The following is an 18987-nucleotide window of genomic DNA, read 5'->3' as shown; positions in this document are numbered from 1 at the left end:
ATAGCATATGCTACTGCGATGTTTTCACGCTAGGGGCAGCACCAGTATAGAAAAAAAATGTTGTTCGGCGTTTGACAACGTTTCTGTCAATGTTCTAATATGACGTGTGCTGCAACATGTCAGGTTTTAGTCGGATTATTTACTGTATGTACTAGTAGCGCCCTCTGCTTCGACCTTCGTGTACTATTTATTCCCTATTACCTAGATTTAGGGGGGATATGTTGTAACCCTCCTAAGGTGCATGGTAAGGTCAGTCCTAATTTATTATTCACACTCCTATTTATTCCCTATTACCTAGATTTAGGGGGGCTATGTTGTAACCCTCCTAACGTGCATGGTAAGGTCAGTCCTAATTGTCAGTCCTAATCCCCCTCCGGAAGCGTGGCTATAACCAGCTAAATTGGGTCCCGCGCCCCCTAGCGGTTATGGCGCGATTATCTCGCGTTTTTATAGTTGTCGCACCTCGTTGTGGTTGTTATTGTCATCATCATCTCATACTAAGTAATGTCTGTATGATGGGACTATTATTATAAAAAATTAAATATACGTTTGGACTTTGGACTATAGTTTCTTACTCTCCTCGATATCGGGCTTGGCCACTCTGATTTGTAGATTTATAATTTAAGCTAACTGTTATAGTTTATAGTACTTACTATTATCCATATGTAATTGATTCTTTAGTTTCATTTTCTTTGAAAAGCATTTACATAAATTAAAATAATAGTGAATGCGTCGACACGTTTAATATGACGTATGTTAACACTTACCACTTTGGAGCAGCGAAAAGAATGCGGACGACCACACTTCAGGGAAACTGTGGACAAAATATTTTTTTGATTACAAGATTTATTTAGGTCTAATTATTATAAATTACAACATATTTATGTGTTTATTTGTTAAATCAATATGTTTCACAGCGTGGTAGGATTGTCTGGCAATAACGATGAGAATTCTGATTAATTTAGTAAATTAATTTAGTTTTGTAAGAGCAGGTTCAATAGTAATAAGTAATAACTATGTAATTCCATGTTTTATTTTTTATAAAATAAAACTTATAGACTGTTAATTAAACAAGCTAAATCCATGATTTCTCTCAGTATTTACCGGAAATAAAATCAAGAAACTCAACATAGCATAATATTTGTCCGCTACTTCCATTTACGAAAGCCGGGCTATAGAAGTTTATATCGTACATTGTTTTAAAGTTTAAATAAATTATAATAGTTGAATAAAATTGACCTTAATGTCAAGCGTCGCCGACTGTTTCGGCGCCCATTTCACAAATTAGAGTTTTTAATTAAGAGCCGGCATTCGAGATAGTATCTCTTTGTCGTCTCTCTATTTACATTTCTTTTTACGCGGCCCGGTAATTATACGGAGGTTTTTAAAGCATCGCATATTTTTTTAACGTCGACTACAAAAATTAATTTCTCTCGTCATATTCAAAACTCTTCAGTCTGGTGTCGCGGTTTGGGATTTTTGTTTGTGTGTAGCACAATAGGCCGTTTTTTTCTTTCTACGGTCCTTAATGGAGGAGTTTTGTGCTCGGTTTACGGGTATTGTTTTTTGTTTGTTATTAAAATGAGGATGGATTCTTTTAGGTTTATTTCTGTTCGCGTAGTGAGGTAATTAATATTGTCTCGGATAGTGAAGATAATGAAAATGTTGATCATCAATAAGTATAATGAATAAAAATGAATCGATGCGACCGCTATTGTTATACTTTCCGTCGGATAATATCAATTGTTTTCAGCATGTTCACGATGAAGTGATTTCTTCCTGAGTATTTTTATTTATTATTTTCTGGCGACGTCATTGAAAAATTGTGCATAAATTCTAAAAATATACTACTTAGAAACTGTACTTGAGTTTATGCTCTTATAATCTCAATTATATTGATAGAGCAATGAATTCAACGGTTTATTTTCATATAATTAAATAACATTACGCCGAGATGAAAATGTTTTGCTCAAACTTGAATTGAAATTGGATGGGTGGATGCGGGCTCTGAAATACTGTTTCATTCACTTAACTTATTACATAACTGAGTGTAATAATATTACCCTTTTAGGTCTACTAAGATAACATGCCCTTGTGATCTACATATTAAGTTTCATGAAAAACGGATTTAATTAATTGTGATTTGTGACACTACAAGTATTATATGAAATATGAACTAATTAGTTGGTTGCCCTAAATACAACGTCAAAGGAATATTAAGTACACATGTGACATATTGAAATATAATATTCGCAAAGTACATTTGACAAGAGCCAGCTAAAAACTCTCATGACAATTCGTAGAGTTTTTAGAAGCGTGATTTTATGACATTATAGTAACGAGAAGCAAAATGTCATAAATGAATAGGTTACAAACATTTTAAAATGTCAATGTCGGGTTTCAGTCATCACGTTGTCTACAAACATTCCTGTTTGTAGACAACGCGATGGTCACCCTACTCGTGGGAAACGGTGCACCGTGCAACCGCGGTGCGGCTTGGGACTGGTAGTAGCCAAGTTCTCTTACATTAGTCATTTCCGGATATTCTACTTTTGAACAATTAAAATAATTTTGTAGATCTATTCATTGGCGCATTAACTGTTTAGAAAATTTTCTAAATGCACCTACCACTGTGGCACTAAGTATATATACGTGGGAGAGCCATGCTTCGGTACGAATGGGCCGGCTCGACCGGATAAATACCACGTTCTCACAGAAAACCGGCCTGAAACAGCGCTTGCGCTGTGTTTCGCCGAGTGAGTGAGTTTACCGGAGGCCCAATCCCCTACCCTATTCCCTTTCCTACCCTCCCCTACTCCCTTCACTTCCCTACTCCCCTATTACCCTATTCCCTCTTAAAAGGCCGGCAACGCACATGCAGCTCTTCTGATGCTGCGAGTGTCCATGGGCGACGGAAGTTGCTTTCCATCAGGTGACCCGTTTGCTCGTTTGCCCCCTTATTTCATAAAAAAAAAATGAACAGTACAATCTCCTTCTATTTTTTATTATAACGGCCTCAGTGGGTTGCCAATGGTATAAATGCTTTTTCAGCCGAACGTATTACCTCCTCCTTTTTGGAAGTCGGTCAAAAATAAGTAGATACGCCATTATGGTCCATAAATAATATGATAACTTCAAATTTCAAAATGGCCTCATTTTTGACAACGCTTTTTGCTGCGATATTTCAATAATCTCAATACGATTCATAAGAAATAACCGGCCAAGTGCGAGTCAGACTCGTGCACGAAGGGTTTCGTACCGTTATAAAGCGAAAAATTGTGTTTTTTGTATGAGAGCCCCCCCTAATTATTTAATTTATTTTAATTTTATTATTAAATATTGAAAAACATATTATATAACTAGTGATTTCGTGAATATTTCAAGTACCTACCTGTTGCCATTATGTATTACGACTACGAGCAAAAAAAGCCAAAAAAAAACATGTTTGTTGTATGGGAACAAACATGATTTTTTTGGCCCGCCTTGAATATTTATTTTATTTTGTTTTTAGTATTTGTTGTTATAGCGGCAAGAGATATATATACAATCTGCGAAAATTTTAACTCTCTAGCTATTACCGTTCTTGAGTTACAGCCTGGAGACAGACAGACAAACGGACAGACAGACGGAAAGACAGACGGACAGACAGACGGACAGACAGATGGACAGACATCGAAGTCTCAGTAATAGGTTCCCGTTTTTACCCTTTGGGTACGGAACCCTAACAAACCACAAGCCAAGTTAAGTATTACAAATATAATACAATATTGACAATATAAATTTTGACTGGTCTAGTCTTGCAGTTGAGTGCGAAGTACATACATGATATTTCTTGTGTTATATTGACTTATTTGTATATCGGGGTCTTTATCGGGATATTGTTTGTTTTCTGTGATGTGTCCTTGTATTCCACAGCTACTATATCGATAAGAATGAGTCAACCTATAAATTATAACGATCCCTGACCAACAAACTACATTGAAGAAGTAATTACTTTGTCAGACTTTCATCATACACTTGCTATATTTTAAGGTTACAAATTTCATCAGATTAAAATTATTAGGAGACACATACTGTACAATGTACATAATGACAAAAATCAGAGAGCTCACTCAGAACGACTCAGTTTATGTTATGGAATGTCAACGACCACGGACCATTTAAATGTAGTGAATCACGTCTACACATTCCAAGAATAATTCATACTATTAAGGAAACTATTTTGATAACATGAAAACAGAAACAATGTCAAAGCAAAAATAGCGCGCCTACGACAGAAACCGTGGCCCAAAATATCTTACCGTAAAAAAATCACAAGCCCACAAACACTCACTGAAAACAATTCGAATACGAATTTGAAATTTTAAAATAGGAACGCGTGTGCGACGGACGTCCGCGACGTTGAATTTGCGGCAGGATGCAGCCAATCGCGCTCGTTCCCGCCTCGTGTGACTGACGCATGCGCACTCCCCTCGACGCCATATTTTCAGCTAATGACTGCGACTTCGGCGGCAACGGCCCGACGGCCCCGACCACTTCACTAACTGGAACTTGTTGATTGTATAATGCTGCTATTATTTTAGATTTAATGTCCATTCGATGGCATACTATTTGATAAAGTGTAGACGTACCTTGTCAGCCGTTAAATTGTCGCTATCAACATGGCCTAGGTCCTAGGATCCCTTCATAGAAGGACCTTCACCGAGCTGGTTAATGGATGAAAAGTATTTTATATTCGATTACGTATGTCAACAAATTTATTGCAAGTGGGTTGCCTAAAAAATTTCAATCCAGAATACCGGAAAGTCTAAATATGTAACCGAATTTCCGAAAAAAAAAAAGGAAAAAAGACGAGATAAAAAAAGATCTATTGTGTGAAAAAGTAAATCGTTGTTAAAGAAGCATATTCATAGCGAATTGAAATCTCAGGGCTTGAAATGTGTAAAATTAAAAGTTGCCATCAAACGGGGAGATTCTTCTCGAGGGTGAGCGCTTACGTTTCAAAACTAGCCTCTATTGCCACCAGTACACGGCACGCATTAAGAATTTTCCCCGGTTTGAAACAACACGCCATTTGAGAACTTAACACCAAGTAAATAGGAATGTATTTCGTGTGTTGTTTTGTTTTAATTAACAGCAGACATGTGAGCAGTGGAGTGTCTGAAAAGACCAAATTGCGATATCATTGTTGGACCACGTGTATTGTTTCCCCACTTATTGGGCGAATGATTGATACATCACGATATCGTACTTACACAAACTGCAGGATTTTTCATTTTTGTTGAGTCTATACCAAAGTCTATACCTATGTATTACTTATCCATTATGATCTATGTCTACTTTCTTTTTTTGGTTTCAGCATAGAGTAATAAATATAATATGTATGACTGGTTTCAGTAAGTTTATTGATGCTTATTTTATCTATAGATTCGAAATATCTGTCATGAATCATTTTTTTTTCTTTATTTAAAGGCTTGTGTCGAAACCGACAATGCCAGCCTCATAAAAATCAAAATTACAAAATTCTCATGCGTAATGACTAATGAATTAAAAGAGGTAAGTACTAATCAGATCTACACTTAATAAAATATAAATACAAATTTACTAGCCCCCAGCAAACAGGATCTTTCGGCTGAGCGAGAATGGCGCTCACGCAACCAAGCCGCGTCAGCGCCACCCCCGCATCAGCCTCAAACCTGCGCCTCTCAGACACCACCCGGGCACACTCCACCAAAGCATGGTAAACATCTTCCCGCTGTGACACAAACTACAATCTGGCGAATTACAAACTTTCATCATATATACCCAAATGCATTGAGTAGTAATCATGATTCTTGATAGGACAAGCGCCCTTGTAAGGATTTATTTCTATTGATTGTATAGGTATAGATACTTTAATTTTTATCCCAATTTATATTGAAATTTATATTTGCAATAATCTGTTTCGTAATGAAACAGACTTCTTAAATGAAATCATGCTTGCGGGACAAAGCATTTACTTTAAGTTTTGACAGCTGTGGAAGTAGGGTAACCATACATTTCGTAGGATAAGTGCTACAAGTTGTCATAAAACTACATATGATGTGATAAATGATAATATGTACTAGTTTAGGGTGTGTACTTGAAAGAGCAATACATTTTTTTGTGATTTGTATGGGCAAGCGCCCCAGTGTCACGAGTGTCCCCATAAAAAATTTGGCCTTTCAGCGCTGCTACTTTCACAGTGAACCCTCTACAAGGAACACATAACACACCCTAAAGTATTATTACTTAGTTTTGTACAGCCTATATAAATAAAATAAGTATTAAATTACATATTTAAGAGATTCTAGCTATGGTACTAAAAATTAATCTTAATACCGATATTAGTAAAATACAAAACAATTATTACTAACCATTACTATGTCTTACTTTTTATTAATAAATAGCACTCAAAATACAAAATCAATGATTATAATATTCTTATTTCTTCCTTATGGCACACCCCAAAGGCAAAGAACAACTAAATACACAGTAGGTAGCTTAGCTACTTTATCTGGTGATGAAATCAGAGCGTATTCGTTATTTGAATTTTAAATTTTGATCTTATTCAATCTGAGGTGCGCGCACGGTTTTAGATCGATTATTTTTTTCTTTTTCTTCTACATAAGTCTTTATTACTCTATTATTGCTACTGAATGAAAAGCGATTGATATTGACAATTTCTTTTCCATTAAAAATGTTTAATTTTTACGTTACAAAGTACTAACTTTAATATCTAATATTTCTATTGAATCTACTGATGAAAGCTTTTGGTTACTTTTTAAAGTTAGTTCTTTTAAAAACATTTCATATTTCAGTAAGTATATTATATTAGAAAAGAACATTAAATTTATATTATATCACTTAGGGTTAAAACATTTTATTCCTCGGCGTCACAGTTTAAAAAGGCAGATTTAACATAAACATCTTTGAAATGAGTAGTGAATAATACATATGAAAACATGTTATTGTCCTAGATTTTATCGATTCCAGGTACTTACAATGTTTTATTTATATGGGCCATAAGTTTTTTATTCATAGAATACTTATTTTGTATGAAGGCAACTGAATTTGCATTTTATAATGGTTATATTATGTTTGGATGTGATAAAAATGTTTAGCCAGCATATCGTAGAAGTTATAAAATAAAAGATTACATAAGTAAAAAGTATGTTATTTTAAACACATTTTTTTTGGAAACCTAGGAATCTTAACGACGCCTCTACGCTGATTTTCTGTAATACTGTGATAACATCAGCTCTACCTCTACTTCTGCCATCTGTATCTCGATTTATTTGTACCGAAAATTGTTTATAATGTGAATAAATGAAGTCCAAGACAAAACAAAATCACAAGTAAAAAGAAGCAGAAACAACTCTTGAGAAGTTGAGTCATGAACTCTGACATATCGAAGCAAAAACAGTCCTCTCTTGTTTCGTACGAAACACAGTAGGTACTAAAATCAAATTTTCATAAAGATCCATGTCAAAGAAATCACAAGATAAAAAGGGTCGTCGACGTTCAAACTGGAAAAAAAGCTTCCATGTTTACAAAGATGGCGGGTGTCGCGATTTGAATTTGGAATATTCTGTGCCTCTGTTATCGCGCCGCGGGGTCAGCGCTTCCTATCGCATTTATCGGCGTCACTTCCCGTTCGATATTTGAAATATAGATTTTTTGCTGCCAATGTGTCCGGTTCACAATTTTTGGAAACCATTAATATTTATGGACCCTTATCTTTCGTTAACCAAAAATTAATTATTGTTTTACAAAACGTTTTTTTTATCCTTTCACGTTAATTAAGAATACAATATCCGTTATGCTGCATGCATAATTTCAAAGGTTAGTGTCCATTTAATAAAGTACAATATAATAATTTTGTCAAATACTTTTTCTAAAAGTTTTGTTTGACTCGTTATGTTCCCGCAAAGATAAGGATACTTCAACAACACAATCTTGATGCTTTATATCAGTTGTGGCAACACCGCACGCTGCATTTGACAGACACGATACAGCCACAGATAGAATATAATGCACATGATATATCTTAAACAATTATTATTATCGGTTTTCAAAGATGAATAGGATTTTACAAAAGCAGATCTCAAATTGATAGCTTGTTTTGTTAATATTTTGAATTCTTTGCACTTTTAAATAATAATTCAATAACCATTTTTGAAAATTTCTTTCTAATATTGGTAATCGAGTTTCGCACCAATTGTGATCCGACGATACGTCGAAAAATATCAATGTCACGGTGACTTGTACTATAAATAGGGTTACCACAAATGTTTTGTGTTTCGGACATAATTTTTTTTTTCTTTTATTTGATAAAGTGAAACAGAACTAAAAGTAGGAAATAAAATATTTAAATTGTTTAACCAACTTAAGTGCTTTTTAAACCATTTTTGTAAATAATATATTTGTCATATGCCATAAAGCTAACATACTTGAAAGAAATAGTTTTTGAATCTACATAAGCCATAACAATGTCATTATTATTAAGTGTGTCATATTTAGTCGAAAAGAACAATGGTAATTCAGCCCTACAGGTCCTCGGCCGGCGCGCCATTAGCCACGCGAATTGGGGTCAATTGTTGTTTGTCCATTCGGCTCGTTACAGGCAGCCATATTTGAAATAATTTGGAAATGGAACGCGCGTTTGTTTTAGCTTTAGCATGACATGATCGAGTCGTGGCGTTCGGCCCTTTATTTGTAAATTTTAAATAAACAGCCCACATCCACATAAAAATTCAGTTTGATATCATATTGAAATTTTAAATACTTTACATTGAAACATCTATTTACATTTAGATAAGTTTAATCTGCATGTTTCGTACATTTATGAAATTTTAAAAGGAGTTACATTTTTGAGGGATGGACCGCAAAATGTTTCCGGTGAGCTCAGATTGTGCATGTCTAATTTAAAAATGGCACACGAAAAATGAGAAGCTTATATCATCTGTATTTACGGCGAACATTACCTCACATATTATTACAACTTATTATTATGTATTGCGACCATAAAGGTACATTTTATATTTTAATACTTTCTGTAAAAAGATTTGCCGATGAAATTGTATTAGTTTTTGAAAAATTACTTATTTATGACATTATTTCTGAAATCACTAATATTTTTGTTGGTTGGGTTGCTTGGGTTCGGTCGCCGTCAGCATAGCTACATGTTTTACTATCGGTACAGGAAAATCTTTGTTTTCCTTATTACTTCGTAAGTAATAATGTTATTAATTTGTTATATTTGCAATCTACATACTCATATTTAATATGAAATAACTAATATTATATCGCAAATTCGAATACATAAAAGCGTATGTTTTCCGTAAAAGTACTTAAACCAATGGGAACTTCATCCTGTAATATAATCTTGTAAAATATTTGCCGAATAAAAAATGGGTCGAGATCCTGGTTTCCAAAGCCAGCTCCAATTACTGTAATGAATAGTTTACATTCAGATACGAGAGCACTGCGATGGGAAACGTAAAATTAAAAATGTAATTCTTGTATCCTTATTTCCATCGGAATTGTGGTTGTACTACGTTTTGAACAGTAAAATTCATTCTCTGAGTGTTGCCAGAAAATTAAATACATTTTTAATTTATACGATTTTTAGTGGTTTGCTACTTGCATCTATCTGTATGAGTATTTGCGAGTATTAGTTATGTACAACACTACACGTGTTTTAGAGTATATTCGATTTTATATTAAACAACCAGTTTATAAAGACAGTACTTTTGTTTGGTTAGCTGTGAAATTATCCAATCGAGATCGCTAATAAATAGATAAACTCCTGTCAAAATACATAATTAGTAAACACCCTTATACGTTTCAGTTGCTAAGCCAAACCCCCTTTTACATGTTAAACAAGAGTTGCTCAATTAACACAACTAGATCGATAATAATAACTCTCGTTATTCCACGCATTCTTCGCCAAACAATGCGAAAAAATCACTTCCCGAAATACCGTTACTGGTATTGTTTACTTTATAAAAGACATCTATTGTCCCCCACGTCATTGTTGTGTGGCAGCTGCGCGACGACTGCGATTTTTCGTCTCTAGACGGTAGAGGGCGCTGTTCTTTTTTAATTTTTTTTATTTGATAAAGTGTACGAATAATAAAAACTAAGGAAAAGTAACTTCGTCAAAAAACATGCTCCACAATACTTGTCAAAAAAGTGTACCTTAGGTACACATTTCAATACATTTGCAATATTTAGGTGACCTTGAGCGGTACTAGGCTGACGTTACATGACAGATCAAAAGGAACCAAATTTAAAACGGTAATAGTATGGGAGTTACGATTCCTTAGTTTTTATTATTCGCAGGATAAAGTTATAGATGGGCACTGAGTTTTGAGTACTACGTAGTCAGTGTAGATGGGTATTGGGCTCCTAGGCATTTTTGGGCATTTATTATTCTATATAGTTTTTTTTTTTTTATGAAATAAGGGGGCAAACGAGCAAACGGGTCACCTGATGGAAAGCAACTTCCATCGCCCATGGACACTCGCAGCATCAGAAGAGCTGCAAGTGCGTTGCCGACCTTTTAAGAGGGAATAGGGTAATAGGGGAGGGTAGGGAAGGGAAGGGAAGGGAATAGTTGAGGGTAGGGAAGGGAATAGTTGAGGGTAGGGAAGGGAATAGGTTAGGGGTTAGGGGATTGGGCCTCCGGTAAACTCACTCACTCGGCGAAACACAGCGCAAGCGCTGTTTCACGCCGGTTTTCTGTGAGAACGTGGTATTTATCCGGTCGAGCCGGCCCATTCGTGCCGAAGCATGGCTCTCCCACGTATTACATAGATGGGAAAATGCCTGGGTTTTTCAGACATTTGTAGAAACTTTGCCCATTTCTATCTAACAAGGCAATATTTATTTTTATTGGAATGGAAAACAAGCAAGTAAAATTTACTTAATAACTATAATAGAATTTAAGTACAGCGTGTAAAATACATCTTTCTTACTTAAATGTGCTCTACGGTCTACCCTTTACAAATTAATTCTCTATACATTATGCAGAACTGTCATAGTATTATTACTGGCACAGATGGCTCGGAATCATTAGCTGGAGCAATGTTGGTGTGGCTTAATTTAATCAGTTTATAGCCCCGACATAATCGCTATTGGTCTCTACATACAGTCTACACGTCGTGTCATAACATAACTCATAAGCTTTAAGTATTATTTAATTGTTATAAAAAAAATATTATTTAATTATAATAAAAAAACCGCTTTATTATTACTGGACTGAATTTGATTTAAATAACAAAATTATAATTAATTATAATTAATTAAAAGTTATAATTAATTCAGAATTTCCAACAAAGCTAAAAAAGAAAAGAAAGCTGATCTCTGGCGGGGCAAAAACGCTTTCAGTGGCACTATATATTTAAAATTAAAAAATGTAAAAAATATTGTGCACATACATAACCTACCATGCCGTTTTGAAATATTCGAAACGAGAATAGCTCGAAAAGGCGATGAAAATTAAAGCTATTATCACTATACAAAGTAGTGTTAGTCTTTCAGCTCAAACTTTATCTCCGACAAATTGATAAACTCGTCCTTAACCGGACGACCACTCAACCGGTCAACTCAACCGGTCGGCTGACTAGTCGTGTGACGCGTCGACCGTTGTAAAATCGATCTCGTTGAAAGCTTGGACATTCGGAGCCACAGTGCGATAAAGGGATTGTTATTTTGGTGGAGGTATATCGTATCCTGTAAAGAAGATTATGACTTGTAATATTTTAAGTAGCTTTTTGACTATCGTTATTTAAATGTTTAGATGTATTTGCTTGTCTAGTTGCTTGTTGGCTGGTCTTTGAGGATATGCAGAATTAGTTTGAAGATTTTCTCGTTTGTAACGTGAATTGAAATGACGTTTCCTTCTCCAGTCGCTGGATTAACAGGCTAGTGTGGTCGTGTAGTATCAAATATTCTCTAAAAGTTTAGTTAGGATTCTATTCAATTTCACTTCATCACCTTCGATTGATATTTCCTTATTTCCATGCCAAATGAAGGTACTTAATCACACAAATTCTGTGTTTAGGCATTGAATTAGATTAATGTAAACTGCAAGATTATTTTCTCAATCAAAATCAAAATATTCATTTCTAAATTTAACAAAGTTAACAGTTTTAGGACGTCTACATGAGGCCTACCACTGGTTCGGGAACTAACCCGGCGAGAAGAACCGGCGCAAGAAACTCGCACGGGTCCATCTTTATCCTTAATCAATGATCATTAATAAATGTTCCTCGGCGCCCTTCTACATCTAACATCTATCTACGCTCAAGGGTCCCGACTCCCGTGTCTAATTGGTAATTATAGTTAACCTACTAGATTATGACTCAATATCGGAAATTTCTTTCCTCGTTACTGTAAGCTACAATAGTAGAGAAAACTTAGAATTAAACGATGGCCCCTAATACCTAATTGCCCTAATCTTTTGGTTTTTATAACCGGAATGGCACAATTTATATCGTTCTTGTCACAAACGGTTACTGTTATGTCCGCACATAAAAGACCAATGCGACCGTAAAGAGTTTTCGGAAAACAATTGTTATGTACCATTTAATAGACCTGTATGTAATCACTAGAAATAAAATATCAAGACCTAACCATCTACACATCAAGAAAAGACCAGAGAAGACGAAGACTGGAGCCTTGGAACTTTAGTCTTTATCTGTCTCTCTGGTTTCTGGCAAAGTCACGGCATCAAGCCTCAAAACGGCTAAACTGACTTTGATGAAATTTGGCTCATATACAGAGTGTAACATAACTAAGTGATAATACTTCAGGGTGTGTATGGGCCACCTGTATAGAGTTCGCGTGAACTCCACGACAAAATTATTAAGTTCATGAAACTATGAACAATATTCACGTTAACCTAATAAAATATTAAGATATAGGCTATAGCATACAAAGCAAGTATGTACTACTTATGAGTTATTCTTTGTAGCAATATTCTTAGAAGTGTAGCAGCTCACAGGGTCTCAGTTACGTCTGAGGCGGCAGATCTCGTATATGCTATCGTTGTTGATACAGCGAATATCTCCGCTGCTAGACCAGCACACAGACTACTATGTAACATATACATGCTACTTTGTAACATATAATAAAAATGGTTACACGTGTTAAACAAGTACTTTAAAGATTGATACGAACAAAAGGGATCTATTCGACTACCTCTGTGGCTTACGGCCGTTCCCAATATTTGATCTATCTCTGGTTTTGCCCTAATAGAGATTAGAGACATATATTTTATGTCAATTAAATGTTAGCTGCGATCGGTTGTATGTCAAACCAGAGATAGATTGAATATTGGGAACGGCCGTTAGTTAGCTATTGGTAGCTCAAGCCCGGGGTCGCGGGGTCGAATCCCGCTGACGGAACAAAAAGTTTTCAAAGTTCCTGGGTCATTGATGTGTATTAAATATATATATCATATAATAAACATCTTAAATATACATAATGTATAGTATAAAAATATTAAATATATTTCCGTTGTCTGGTACCCGTAACACAAGTCCTTCAGGTACTTACCACGGGGCCAGACTGACGTGATGTGAAGAGTCTATAGAATATTATATTATTATTATGTATTCAGTGTCGGTTTTAGCACTACCAGATTTTTTCGGCGCCTTTTTTTCACTTCCAGCGCCCTGGGCGTGATTTCTTATTATTTCGCCTATTTTCGTCTGTTGCCCCCCCCCCCCCCCCCCCCCCCCCCCCCTAACGCTACTACTGTAATAATATGTTCTTTATAATATCTTAGTTCAATGATGAATATCTTTCCGTATGTCCAATTACCATACTTATCATATTTTATGAGCATTACAAATATTTGTTAACAAATTTTAAAACTAGAAGGAAGTAGAACTTTAAAGAAAAAATTGTTAGTAGGTAATTGTTTACAAAATTAAATATAAAACTATAAAACTAATTATTCTTAGCACATGCTAGTTGACGTAAGTTCTGAGACGGTTAATGTAAACATTGCTCAAGTATTGTATGAAAAATAAACTTGAGTGGGAGTGTTTTATATTATATGGTACCAGCTAGAGTTACCTACGGAAACACGTACTTTTCGGGATGATAAGTTTGTAAGAAAGAAGTAACGAACATTTATACAAACTCTCGCTTTCAATAAAATGTAATGGGTGGATATGATGTTACCGAATTTAAATTGAAGACACTGGTTGCTATATTAAAATTATAAGTTTTTTTGTCTGGCTCTACATATAGCGTTCACAGTTAAGATCAAGTTAAATACTTTTGCAATAAAACAGCTTTGTGCTTCGTATTCTCGTATTTTTTGGAATTAACGAGGAGATAAAGATCCTATTAGCGGCCTGTCAGTCGCAGACCGACTCCGCCATCTAAAACATATCGACAATCAGACTCATTTCATATATTATCTGATATTGAAAGACTACGATATATTTGTAGCTTTGATAACAGAATTTATATTTGACTAGCTTGTTAACATTATTATAACTCTTCAAGTCTTTGATTTTGAAAAAAAAATCTTTACTCACCGATTATTATTGGCAAATTGTTCTTGGCATTTCGTTGGCAAAAAGTCGGGTTTGAAAACTTAAAAAAGCATGAAGGGAATTTAAATTTAGAACACACACACACACGGACACCAGTGGACCCTTGTTCGTTCACCCCACGAAAACGCGTATCAATGAATTGAGTGTGTGATTTGACAATGTACTCCTGTGTTATCAGACGCGGGTTATCAGCTCCGAAGGCCGCCTTATCACTCCACTCACTCGACAACTGTACTAATTTAATATGTTTCATATTAATCATCAGTTTATTACTAGCATTTACGCCACGAGGATTCCGAAAGATCTTTAGCCACTTATTAGCAAAAAAAATACGACTGTCAAACGTACACGGTGTCGCTACTACTGACACTGGTCTGCAGATGATGATCAGAAATCACTTAGTCCCCGTCAAGGTCTCCGTGGTATATGAATGCCCCATGTGCCCGGATGCGAACTTACATCTGTCGACAATCCGAATAGGATGGCGGAGGCCGGAGAACATGCTCGCGCTGTGACCACACTGCTGGTATTTGACGGACAGGAAATAATTACGTAGCTATTGACCACGTGTGAACAGTAAAGTCAAGATTTAATATTTTTGGAAATCGTTAAATAAATAATAATAACAAAATCGAATAGTCTCACTTTCGGAAATAAAATAAACGCAGTCCGAACAACTATCTCATTCTCAATAATTTTAGAAGAATGATATTGTATACTTAAATAGGTATATTTACTATTAGTTTTAAAGATTGTGTGCAACTTGGAAAAACTTATTTTAAACAAAACAAAACTTAAATATTTATTAAAGTTAATTAATGGTATATGCAGAAAATATTTTCCTCATTTTTATTTATTAAATAAAAATGTATGTTTCAATCGTATACGAGAAAATATTTATATTTTAGCGACCTACGCGGAGTCATTAGTCAATAGTTTTCCGTTCTACTCTTCTAACTTGAAATTATTGTTGGCAGGGGCGAAAATCGTTGAGTTTGTAACATTAATTATAAAATGTTATTTAAGCTCAACGATTTTTTCCCACCACTTAACTTGACAGATAGAATATAGAGAATCTGTCAAAAAAGTTGTGGATAGCCTATCCGGCACTTTATCAGGAAGTAGTGAAACAGGTCCTAAGTATAGCTTGCATTTTAATCTTGTCTATTATTGCGTCAAACTTTGTTGCTAGTTTGACGCTAAATATGATATAAAAACTATATTTATTAATAAAACTTATATTTACATGTAATTTTCTTGGCCTATCAATGTAGTCAAAACTGTATATATATAATATCCCAAATTACACAAAACTTATTGTCACATATTTTGTCGTACAAAAACACAAACTCCTGCGCAAGCAGCCATCTGCCCCGCACGTGGGTCCATTTTGGGACAATAGCGGGCCCTGGGAACCGATGCGGGCATTCAATGGGGTAATTGAATGTGGGGCTGCGCGAGGATGCGGTTCTGACTTGTACTACAAATTGTTCTACAGCCGTGTGAAGTCCGCGCGGAATGTCGCATCAATCAAATTGAACTATTCCAATAAAAATTCTATATTCAAAAATTAGATGCATTTGATTGCGATTCAAATTTAAAAAAAAAATGCGATTCGATATTTGAATTAATTTCAGTTGCAGTAAATTGTTTGCGTTCCAAACTTTGAAATTAAGCGGCAACTATTTCGTAGCGAGCGAAATACTCCTAAAAATTTTCAGATTTATAAGGGCTATTCATAATTTTATTCTCGTTTTGGTCCGAGACATTATCATAATGTCTGCGCAGACATTTTAAGCTCAAAATTGCAGTCTGAAAAGCGGCCTTTTAACAAAAATGTAGCGCAATTTGGATTCGTCACAGTGAGTAAGCGCGGAAAACTGTTATAGATTTTCTAAATGTGCTACCCTCGAAGAGGCTGGCCACTTAGTATAAAGATAAAAAGTTCTGATACGATCACCGCGCCTTCATACACCCTGTCCATTATAAAAATTTAATTTAAGTACATATACCTCTGCATTATTAAATGGCTCTGTTATGTTGCATAACTACATCTACTTAGTATGATAATTGATAAGTACTTATATGATAAAAGGAAAGTATTTTTTTTATTTGCACCCAACTTTGGCGTGAAAAATAGTAAGTAAGTATGTTATTTTTCACGCAAACTTTAATCAAATAACGACCACGTGCGGCAGTTAAAATTCCGCACCAAACACTTCAACGACGCTTTCAATTTCTTTTAAATCTCTATTTTTGTATTTTAACTTTATTTCAATTCAGACATTTAAGGGGCTTGTGAGTAATAATATTGTATTTTATGTCTAATGTGGGTTAAACGTGTAAAATATGTATAGTAAAATTGCGTGTCCACTGTCCGTGTCCACACTCCACGCGCTTACAGTCGCTGCCCGCTGGTGACGTCATTGCTTACATGAAAGGCCCAAAAACAATAACATGTGTCACTAGAATATATACGAAAATCTTCGACTTTTAAGAATCCTTATAACATGAAGTAGTATTGTTCAAGCTTTTTCAGAGGTTGTTGGACACCGCACTGGTACGAGCACAGATTTCTATGCACCATGGTAAATCCGAAGTATTGGTGTATAAGTAAGCTTTCGATTTGGACTTGTCTTCATATTAATACGTTTAAAATTACATATATTATCGTTATATTTAATATTAATATAAATTTTCATGTATTATGTGTTTCTGATTTTTTTTGTCAGATAGAAGCAAAGATAAGGACAACAGTCTGTCTGCCTTTGTTTGAAATACCTGTTTTGTAGAACTTTTATTTATTTTATATTATCAGACAAAACCTATTTTTTATTTCGTTTTATAATAAGATTTTTTTAATAAAAAATAACGAAAGATGTATTAAAGATGTGATGGAAAAAGCTCCGAAAAAGCTCTAAAAGTTACACTACAATATTATCTCGAATACATACTAAATATAAGTACCTACATATTATGTTATTGAAAAAAAAATACTCACCAAGCTCAATCGGTTTGAAAAAAACACCGAACAATCCGCCTTGAAAACATTTAATTTTAAAACATTATTTTTAGACGAAAAGTTTTGGCAAACCTTGACACTGGTTTAATTTAGTCCGAAATTTCACTTCAACTAATGATTATGAGAAATATAAATTTAATTTAACATTTAATAAATAAGAGTACCAGCACTGAAATGAGCTAAATAACAACTGACATCAGACATGACATGATTTGAACGAAAGAATGAATGGCTGACAGAAATAGACGAAGGGAGGAATTGCGTTTTTGTATTTTTAAGCGCTTTCAGCGCTTGAGTCAATTTTATGTTATTTAATTATTATATTAAACATTTCGTTTAAAACTCATTCGGTATTATTTTTCTGGTTTCTAGATTTGATTTAAAATTTTAGTATCGGCGATAAAAAATATTTTGTTTAAAAACCTATAAATTGCATTGAAACTTCTATCTTCTTTATTTAAAAGTCTTTTCTCGTTTTTTTATTAATAAGGAGTTTAATAATAATCAACTTCTGAAGATGTGATACTCTGCAAGAAGTTGTATCTTAAGTTGTTCACCCGTTCGCGACATTTTCCTAATGATATCAATTAAATCCTGTCGTTTTCCTGATCATAATGTTAGAAATTAATAATTGTGTTCTAAGGAACAAGCAACTTTAAAATAATATTCCTCATATTAGGTTTAATTTTAAATTTTAATATTACATACTAATACTACTTATTTTGCGTACTTACCTCAATATTGAAAACTGTATCTTTAATGAATATTGTTTATAGAGATTTTTTACAGTAAGTACATGTAAATTTTTAAATACACACATTAAAAATTTTGTGAGAGCTAAAAAAGAGAAAAAAAATCTGATATCGCAGCGTTGTAAGCGCTTTATGGGCCGTGAGCATAATGCGAATACAACGCACCAATGGCGTGTTTTTATCCAGGTCTCATTAGAATAGTCAGTTCTGAAACAATTACGTAATCATTATGCGACTACACTACATTGACATCTGTGATTGTGATACTGTGCAGACATCGTTATATATAATATACTACGCTAACTATGTATTTACAATGCTACATAGGCATCTCCATGTAGACTGTAGACCAATGAGTTTCTAAAATACTAGAGTAGCAATGTCTTACAAAAGATTCTCAGAAATGCGTAACCACTTTTTTGTTCAAAAGACAATGTCAAGTCATATATTCGTTATGTCATTATGTATGTGAGATATGCCTGCAGGCATCTTCGAAGTGGCAACGCGTTGCTACCGTAAACTTCCAATCTAGTTACGTTAGTAACATAGAATATCATTGCTGTAGACGCAAACTTCTCATTTCTATTGCCTGATAACGACGCGTGACATTGCAAAG

General features: G+C 34.6%; 1 long non-coding RNA gene across 1 annotated transcript in view; it reads right to left on the bottom strand.

Moving 5' to 3' along the window:
* Positions 1-17808, bottom strand: part of LOC121739526 — a 32516-nt gene extending 14708 nt beyond the window's left edge. The window contains exons 1-2 of the long non-coding RNA XR_006037460.1: positions 17599-17808; positions 768-814 (exon numbers count right to left, since the gene is read on the bottom strand). This is a non-coding gene — a long non-coding RNA (uncharacterized LOC121739526). The remainder of the gene's footprint in view (positions 1-767; positions 815-17598) is intronic.
* Between the last annotated feature and the right edge of the window lie 1179 nt (positions 17809-18987).

The sequence above is a fragment of the Aricia agestis genome, chromosome 2, assembly GCF_905147365.1.
Source record: "Aricia agestis chromosome 2, ilAriAges1.1, whole genome shotgun sequence".
NCBI lineage: Eukaryota > Metazoa > Arthropoda > Insecta > Lepidoptera > Lycaenidae > Aricia > Aricia agestis.
The sequence above is the reverse complement of the archived record's forward strand: the minus strand, read 5'-3'. Positions and strand labels throughout refer to the sequence as shown.